Below are 10141 nucleotides of genomic sequence, written 5' to 3'. Positions count from 1 at the left end.
GTGTTTCCTGAGAGATGATAGATGGTGTAAGTTCTTTTATTAGTAAATGTAATTCATTCATGTTGTTGTGTATTCCTTTTATGTTCCATTTTAGTACGTTAAAAGTCATTGTCCGATAAAAAATTGTCGTCCAGAGTTCCTCTTATTTGTACATTTAAATTTTCGTCGACACTGCTTGGGGATATGAAATAGCTATTGCTTTGAATTAGTTGTTGACTGATTCGAGTCATAGGCGAGTCAGTTATTAGGCTTGCTGTTGTCGGGTTTGTGCTTTTGTGAGTTGTAGCTGTTTTTGAAAACGTTGTTGTTTGTTCACTTGAAGGTTTGTCTAGATTCTGAGGAGTACTAGACGGCTCCTCGTTTAAAGAAGTTTTTTTGGTGGTGTTTTCATCTATTTTATTTGTTGGTTCGTTATTGCTGTTGTTGTTGTTTGCTTGTGTTGTGATATTATTGTTGATGCTGTTGGCCTTTGCGGCGAAAGACAAAGGGGGTGATGCTCTCGGAAACTGTGCTGAGTACATTTCTCTTGCTTGTTTTAGTGTGCATTTTCTTTGAATTTTTATTTTTAGAATCACCTTTTGTTGAACGAATTTGGGACATTTATTAGAGTTTGCAGCATGGTCTTCGTCACAGTTGGCGCATTTAATACGATCGCAGTCGTTTTGATGGGGTGGTCTGCTACATATTTCACACAGTGGATCGTTACTACAGTGTTTTTTTGTATGACCCAAACGCTGACATAATTTGCACCGCATAGGGTTTGGGAAATACTCCCTTACACGTGCTTTGTGCCATGAAATGTCAATTGTTTCTGGTAGCCTATATAGGTCGAAAGTGAGTAAGATTACTCCGCTAGGCACTGCTTTGTTTTCAATCATTCTTGTGAACTTGAAAATGTCGACCACTCCCTCAGCAGCTAATTCCTTTTTTATTTCTTCATCGGATAGATTTTTAAGGTAAGGTGCGAAGACCGTGCCTTTAACGTAATTAAGATTTTCATGTAGTTTGCATTTAATCTCACATATACCTGGTAGTTGTTTCGTAGAAATGAATTTGTTAGCACTTTTTTTGTCTTTTAACAGCAACAGCAAGTTACTGTCCCTAAGTTCCGTAATGGTTTCTATGTCTTTACTTATTACCTGTAACGATCTTTGTACAGCAAAGCATGAATAGTGGGAAAGAGGCTTTTGTACATTTGTGGAGGAAACTACGACATACTTAGGGTTAGGAAGGTTTGTGGGGCTGGCTAGTTCGGGGAATTCGTTAATATTTTTGAAAGTCCGTTTTACTTTTTTGCGTTTGGGGCTGGTTGCCAATTCAGCAAACCTATTGTCCCCTAGACTATTTGCCCCGAAGGGCATGGTGTCGAATTAACAAGTTTTATATGTCACTTTCTTAGAGCACGTGTGCACAAAATAAGCAAAATGTGTATAAGCTGCAGGTGTTTGTTGCTATATAAAAAACGCAATCAAGAACACAACCGTACGCGACGAATGCTAGTCGATGACTGAGCAAGTATTGTAAATTGTTTGTTGTACAATAAAGTTAACTGTACTACAATTTGGTCATCGTGAGCATTTATTTAACAATCCACCGATACGAGCCGTCGGATATTTGGAAAATCCCTCAAGATTTCAAGGATAATCGTAACAATATGTTACTCGGAATTAATCTACAGTTAGCTGGACTCACAATCTGCTCATAAAATTGAAATCACGTTACGCGGTATGTTTTTGGGTTGACGAAATACGAGCATATATCTGAATGGAAATCGCTGCTCTTGGGATGCGGTATTTCTGAATACTTGAAGGCTAGAAATTGCATTTTTCTATTTCGCCTTATGATGGATAAGGAACCAGCTATCTGTTTGAAAAATTGTTTTTCCCGAAATCTGCGCGCCTAACGGAACTGATCGTGCCCAACTATAATTATCTAACATCTGCAAGACAATTTTTTGTTAATGCTATTCGCACCTGGAACTCGATTCCATCTCATATTCGTAATAGTTTGAACATAAGCAACTTTAAGAGTGTTTTGTATTCGTATTTTCGTTAAAATGCTAGTTCATATCCATAGTTATACCCTTTCCTCTGAAGCTCGCTATCTAGTTGGGTATAGGGTAATCAAACATTATTCTTACGTTTTTCCTTATGCTCCACTTGTGCTTCTCTATAGAGTTTCGTAAGTATTGGTTGTTCCTGTTTTTGTCTTATATATTACTTAATGTTAAACATTAACTTATTTTAATTCTTAATTATAAGTTACAGTTGTACTATAAAAGATCATTGGGATCTTATTGTGCTAGTGTTATATTTTATAATAAATGAAATGCAAATTTTTTATCCGGATCCCGATCATTGCCCAAGGAAACACAGCAAAACATACAATAGCCCCATGAACCAATTAGAACAAATGTGACCGGTTGAGAAGCAGCCATTTGTAATAGCATTTGAGAAAAAAAGCGTGTGACATTCGTAATTTTGAAAATTGCCATTTCTGTTTTGTTTTTTACATTTCTTTCTTTATGTGTAGTTTGTCGGTGGTTTATTTCATTGATTTTTAAGCGATTTTCAACAAAATTTTTGTGCAAATGTAATTAAAATGAAGTCTGCGGTAATTGGTTGCAAAAACACGTACAAAAATAATAAATTGGTTAGCACAAACATGCGCTAAAAAATTTCTTGCATTTTTTCTTTATCCTTCGTCTTCATGTTCTTTGTTTGCTTTTGGTTCATTTCAAAGAAAATAACATGGCGCCGAAATTACAAACGTCAGCCAGAAAATTACTTTTTTCTTTTGCTTCATCTTGTCAGATCTTGTGTAGTTGGATCATGATACAGCCCCAAGAATACAAGATAGCGCATTCTCGCTGGTGATGACGTAAAGTTAGCCGCGAATGGAGGAAATGACGGAGAGAATAATTTGAGATGGAGTAGAGAAAAAATGTAACTGTCAAATCATGGAGGTCCCATATTTAAAATTTGTTTACATCGAGTGAACGCGTGAAAATAAAATTATATTTAACTTATATAAATAGTGCCCAAATAAAACCAAATGATAATTTTCTTCGTAGACCTTGGCATGACCTCTAGATAACTTTAAATAATCAAATTTTTCAGACCTCGGGTTCGCATTCAGCGCGTCGAATACCATAAGCTTTGGTTCCATATGCAGAAACTTTTTTTTTGTAATCCTGTGTTATTTATGAAAATATAGTTTATTCTTTAATATAATCCATATATATCAAGCTTCATAGTTTATATAGTTCATAAAAATTTTAATAATTTTTGAGCATGCAGTTTTGTAGCCCCTTTCAATTTTAGTAAACAAAGTGCAAGTTTCAAGTCGCTAAAAAGTAACGTTGATTCTTTAGAGTTTTTTTTGTGCAGGATGTTGCGCGTTTCCTTCCATATAAAAAATAGTTTTGGTTATGCGTTATATAGAAGAAAACGCGCAACACCCTCCATAAAAAAAAATTCTAAAAAAGCAACTGTAATTTTCAGCGACTTGAGACTTGCACACTCGAAAATTTTCTGGAAATTTTTGTCAGAATGCCACTGCAGTATGGCGATAACAATTAATAGGACAAACAGAACAGCTGCAGCGAGTGCTGCATATTTCAAACAAAAGATAGCTCTAGCCAACGCCAAACGAGCGGAGAGCCATAGTTGCTTCAGAAAGGCCCAAAACAACCAAAAAAGCCCAAAGGTCCAACGGAGAAAAAAGGCCCATATTTGGTACAATTGTACCAGAGTGGCAACCGTGGCGACAGGTGTCACATCATGCAAGTGCCAGTTCATAGTATGCCGCATGAACCAAAAATACAAGATCACGTAAGAACACGACGTTGTATTTGTAACTGGTTTTGAGAAAAAAGTTTGCGAAAGCGGGTTCGTCAGCTGAGCGTTTGTTTACATCACAAGCACCACTATTTTACACTTTTATTCAAGTAAAGAAGAGTTAATTCAACATGACAACACATTTTAAAGCATTTTGTTGCATCATTTTACCTAAATTGTGCGTTTAAAGTGGCTCACAATAATTTTGGCTAATTTTGGTTTTCGTTTTCTTTGCTTTGTTTACTTTTCGCTCGTTTTCCAGTGCAACAAGATGGCGTAGAACCCGCTAAAAAAATCGACTTTTTTCACTCTCTTGTTCTTACGTGATCTTGTGTCTTTCGTTCATGGTATGCCGCTCATACATGTTTGACAATAGTTGCGTTCCAGACTAGGAATGAAATGATACCATGCAGGTATCGATACTTTTACTTGGGAGTAGTATCGATACCCGAAAAATATCGGATCTAAAGTATCGATACCTATTCATATAGATACTTTTGACTATAAAGGTATTCCGTATGAACTAAATAAGTTAAATTTAATTTTTTTGGTCATAAGTTACGATTATCTGGTTTAACGACTACAGAGTGGTGATGTCTAGAAATTTTTATCGAGAATGATTTCAATAAAAAATTTCCAAATAACCAGACTGCTATAACTTTAAAAATCCCTGCTTAAGATTTTTTTTAATCACTTTGTTTTGGGGCCCTTTTTCTTCTTTTTTTTCAACAAGAGACCTAGGCTTCCCTGCCTCTAGTCTTTTCAGCGCAAATGATTAGAACCTGTTCTCGCATTTTACTCAAGGTGTTCATATGCTAACGTGTGTGAAAAGCAAGTAAATTCGTGTAGGTGTTGGTGTGACGAACTCCGGGTTATGCTGGGGTATGCTCATCGGCTGCCGGGTTTCCAACGAAAATAATAAGAGTTCGTTTTTCGGTTTATAGCAAAGCACTCGTCTGTCTTGGTCGTACGTTAAGAGGACGGGAGTAGAACCTACCTGTTCCTCTCCGATTGGTGGGCGTAGCTCCGTCCCACCAAATATAATTACGGCTATAGTAAAGGAGCGGGAGTAGAATCTACCCACAACCTTCCAAGAGAGGGAGTAGAACTTGTCCGTCTCTAAATACCTAGCTAAGTTCTATAGGAGTGGGAGTAGAACCTGCCCATCTCCTGATACCTAACATAGGGAGTAGAACCTACCCTATGTGTGCAAAAGCTCCTGACTCTGCAGCAGTCGTCTGACGACTCCTGTCTGCTTTGATTGCTGGCCGGCTATATATACAAATTGCCGGCCGCAGTCGCGTCGCGTATGTCCCGTTGTCCTTTGCGCCTTGTTCTTTATTGCCATCGTGCTTAAAGTATATGTACAATTGTATGTACATGATTATATGAATAATAACGGTAGTTCAAATCACTTAGGGCCGGTTACTCAATGTCTGGTTAACACTAATCTCCGGTTAAACATAGTTATCGACGTTACCGACGCCCTGTTTTATGCATGGAGTCGAAGACGTCGATAACGATGTTTAACCGCAGATTAGTGTTAACCGGACATAGAGTAACCGGCAATTAGTGCTGTACAATATGTGGCTGCAATTCAAAGTATGTGTTTTCAATTCAAAGCATGTATTGCTTAACAATTATATATTTTATGTACAATTCAAAAATTATGTGTATATATATATGAGTGTTGTGGGGGCTCCAAGCCACTATGGGAAATTTGAGCCTATTTTGTGGCCAAAAGTAAATTTCTTGACTTGCTTGAAATAAATTTTTTTTTGTCCTATCTTACAGAGAATACTTCAGAGTAAAAAACTGTATACTCTGTTTTTCGATATATTGACTTACCGTTGATTTGATAACCCTCAAACAGATAGTTTCGAAATTTTCTGTAAACGAGAAATGTGTAGCTTGATTTTGTGCCACTTTCAAATGCGAGTATCTCGTAATCTATTTGCTGCTATTCAAACGTGAAAAGTGGAAAGAAAGAGTGACGGTTAGCAGAATATTTATCAATTAAAACTCGTATTATAGATTAAAGGTTGTGCCAAAGAAACGTCCGCATTTAAGTGACTCTAAAGTGAAATTGTACAACTTAAAAAAGCTTATTTAGTGTTTAAAAAAAATGTTTAAAAACGTTTAAAAAAAAAACGCATCATAAATCGGTAGAATAGTCCCTGATCCCTTATTTCCCCATAATCTTATACTGTGATTTTGTGCGATATTAAAGAAATTATAATTTTTCTTAGGTAACTACTTGGTACAAAATCATGAGTTTTATGAAATAATTCACGATGTTATAATTTAAAAGTTGGAAAAAAACCTGTCAGATAACAAAGAGAAAGTTTTAAACTTAAGGTCAGTGGAGGATTCGAGTTGATATTTAAAATAGTGCTACGATTATCCCATGATTCAATAATACAAGGTTCGATAAACTGACAGTTGTCTCCCTCGCACCGCTCCTTTAGCAGTGGCACCGTGTTGCTTCTTTGCAAATTTGCTTGGAAAAAGTGTACCTTTGGTGTGAAATAGAAGTATACGCTTTTGTGCAATATGCTTATTTGTGTATGCATATGAAGCATATTTAACTGATAAAAACATAAATTGTTTTTAAATTGGATTTTTACATCAATCTTATAGTAGTTTTATTTTAATTTTGAGTCTTAATGTTAAGTTTTTATACAGCTAAATAGGACATAAATTACGTAATTCACGTAGATATACCAATATTACGTTCAATATTTCGTTAAAATGCCAGATTTCCTGCAAATACGTTAGAATTTACAAAAGGAATTTCACTACTAATTGCGTACTTTTCTACTACCATTTTCGCACCAAGAGATTTCCATCTTCCCCTTTCTACGTCCTTCGTAAATGCAACTTTTTGTAAGGGAGTGTCAAACCGCGGCTGTCAATAATTATCTAACCTTGTATTATTGAATCATGCGATTATCCTTGAAAACTCATCCGGATTTCCCAAATGCTTCGGTTCGTATCGCTGGATTGTTAAATAAATGCTAACGATGACCAAATTGTATTATAATTAATTTTATTGTACAACAAACAATTTACAATACTCGCTAATACAGTAAAAACACTTAACAATACTTGCTAAAGCAATAACAACGCTTTATTAAACTTGTTAACACAATTAAACTTATAGCTTGCTTATTCGCAACTCACTTCTCTGCTCACTTTACTTTTAGCTTGCTGACTTGTAACTCTCCAACTCCGCTGTGTCGTGGCTCTTATATACCTGCGCCCGCACTCATGGCAACTCTCGAACGTTCTGAAGTTCATCGCTCATTCTCTTTCTCTCGCTGTTCGCAGTGTTCATCCAACTTGACGTTTCTCTTTGCGGAACATTCTACGTCATTCCTCGAACATTCTGCCTATTTCTCGTTGTTCGCTTTGTGTTGCCGCAGTATTCGCCACAATAGAATGTACGAGGCATCTGTTTATTGGGTTGTTGTCCACTGGATCCCGTGTGACCATTACGCTATTTTTTGGAGGTGTGACCATTACGGGTTAATTTTTGCGCGGCAAGGCCACTACTTCTAGTCCTACTACTGGGCCAAGTTTTAAATTGATATCTCAACTTTTAGAATTATGGCCACAAAATAGGGTCAAATTTCCCATAGTGCAAGCCCAGGATTGGGGTCCTCACAGCGGACCCCCCCCCCCCTCCCCCTCTACTTCGGAGAGGCGTTTGTTACCGTCACGTCTCCATTTCGGGAAATGCGAATGCGGTACCAACGCCCTTCTGCGTTTCTTCGGAACGACTGTTTGGTTCCTGGCCTTCGTTCTTGTTGGAGGTGTCGCCGTAGGTATATACGCTGAACCAAAAAAATACTAAAAACCGCCGTAAAGTTAACATTTTTTGTTTACAATTTGCAACTGAAGTGAAAAAATTTTAATTTTAACATTTCGACACTATCATTTTTACGTGAAATTTATGTACATGAAACACGTAAAATTAACATGGCTATCATGTATTATTGATATGATACTCATGTATAATTAACATGATATTTATGTAATACTTACGTGACAGTAACGTTAAAACTACATTTAAAAAATGTTAATTTCAAATGATACTTACGTGAGAGTAACGTTAAAAGTACATTTAAATAATTATGATTTGAAATGAAAATCACATCAAATTGAAATTATTTTCGATAAATTTATTATTTCTTTTTAAATAAATAGGCACATATTTACATATTTACATATTTTTTATATGAATAAACAGGTACTAAAAATTCTTATTTCTTATAACAGGAGTTCCTTCGTAAATGTAGTACAAATGAATAGGTGGGCTTGGGAAAAACTCAACATTTTTTAATTCAATAACATTGTTTATACAACCCACTTTGTACGATTGATAGTGCTCTAAGAAACCAATAATTTCATATTTGTGGACTAGAAAGTAAGCCTCATTATTTAAACTTATAAGTATTTCTTTTATTTCATATAGTTCAATGACTTCGTCAGTAGTTTTTCGAAAATTCACGATATTGTTAAAATACCTACAATCTTTAATCCGAAAATGCTCAGTTTGTTCATATTGAGTTTGGTTAGGAAACCCATCGTTATGGACCCTTATAAATGTTGTAAACTTTAAAGATGCTTTCATGCTTAGACTATAGGTTATATTTTTTCTGGAAGTAATACTTCTTGCATACATTTTTGCTTCCTTGTGCTTAGATTCGAATCGAAGAGTCCATAAGTATTTAAGAGGGCCTGATTGTTTTATGACACGCACATAATGATTTAAAAAGTGAAATTTAGGTTTAAGGGGCTTGTGAAACAATTCCAAATACTTTTCATTATGGGATTTTATTAAAGAATCTAATCTAATGAGCTGCTATTAATCATGTCAATAATTTTGAGGAGCGTTAAAAAAAATAACCAACATTCGTCGTTGTCTGGAATGCGATCTCCTATGATTAGAGGAAGGAAATGTACAAACGTCATCATTTTCCACAATAATGTTAAGCAATATTTTTCTATCACCTGCATCTAACTTTTGCTTCGTTTGATATAAGCTTAATAGAGATTGGCCACTTTTCGAGTTTTTCACCATGTCAATTACACTCTACAATAAAATTAAATTTAGAAAAAAAGCACCGCTTAAAAACAATCGTTACCGTGACTTCAGACGAAGTGGAATTGGTAGCTGGCGAGTCAAGAGGTTGATTTTCAATCCAATTTTTGATATTTGAGTTCATACTTAGATTCGAAACAGATTATTCTGGAAACTAAAAAGAAAATAGTTAATATTCAAACAAATTATACTAGTTACAACTTTATAAATAAATATATTACGTTATTGTGCTTCCAAAGCCTTATTTTTTCCCTTAGTTCTGCTCGATAACCGATATTTTCGTTCCCTGGAAATACCAACGCCAAGTCGTCACAGTTTATGTACTTCAGCCGGTCAAATGTGATTCCAGAAGCTTTAGATGGGTCAGTAAAAACATTATCCATTATGAAAGATTTTTATTAAAAAATAAAACAATCACCATAAAACTTGTCGTAAGCGGCTTCTATATTCATCTATTTTAATAAGTCTTTTAATCGCTGATCTCCTCCTGATTGAGTTTGGACAATCTAGGAAAACTACATCATAGTATTATGATCAGTCAATGTCGTTACAGCTTTAAGTTATACGTGTAAAAAACATGTCTATTATAGAAAATCATTTCTTACCTGTTCTAAATTTCCACTTAATATTTCATACTGAGCAGATTGCGTTATGATTTCTCCATTTCCACCAATTTCTATAGGCGTTGCTTCCAGAACGATATGCTGCCCTGCGTCATTCATAGTCAGCGAAACATTTTCGCCAAATAATAAAGAATTATCACTCATTTTCACAATCTCTATTAACTTTCTGAGTTGTTTTTTATTAAATATTCTCACAGTTTGCACTTTAAAAAGACTATAAAACAATTTCAATGCGATTTTCAATAGATCTAGCGTTTTTTATTCTTTGCATGCGCGAACATGAGTGTCAACTGCTGTTGTCATTTTAATATGAGAATAATATAAAAATGTGGATTTAACAGTTTTCATATCAATTTGACGTGAAACCTATTGTTTTGACCATTTTCAATGTTAATATGACATTTTTCTCTCATTAACATGTGAAATTGATATGACAATTTAATAACTGCCAATGTTGATTTAACAGTTTTCATATCAATTTGACGTGAAACCTATTGTTTTGATCATTTTCAATGTTAATATGAAATTTTTCTCTTATGAACATGAGAAATTGATATGACAATGTAATAAAT

General features: G+C 35.1%; 1 long non-coding RNA gene across 1 annotated transcript; it reads right to left on the bottom strand.

Moving 5' to 3' along the window:
* Window positions 1–8707: 8707 nt before the first annotated feature.
* On the bottom strand, window positions 8708–10112 carry LOC118734092. The gene is made up of 4 exons (XR_004992329.1): window positions 9552–10112; window positions 9365–9452; window positions 9168–9298; window positions 8708–9100 (listed from the first exon to the last, which is right to left on the bottom strand). It is a non-coding gene; the product is annotated as an uncharacterized LOC118734092 (long non-coding RNA).
* Between the last annotated feature and the right edge of the window lie 29 nt (window positions 10113–10141).

Source organism: Rhagoletis pomonella, unplaced genomic scaffold (assembly GCF_013731165.1).
Source record: "Rhagoletis pomonella isolate Grant_MI unplaced genomic scaffold, Rhpom_1.0 Rhpom_scaffold_00002, whole genome shotgun sequence".
Lineage (NCBI taxonomy): Eukaryota > Metazoa > Arthropoda > Insecta > Diptera > Tephritidae > Rhagoletis > Rhagoletis pomonella.
Note: the sequence above shows the minus strand (reverse complement) of the source record. Positions and strands in the feature narration are given on the sequence as shown.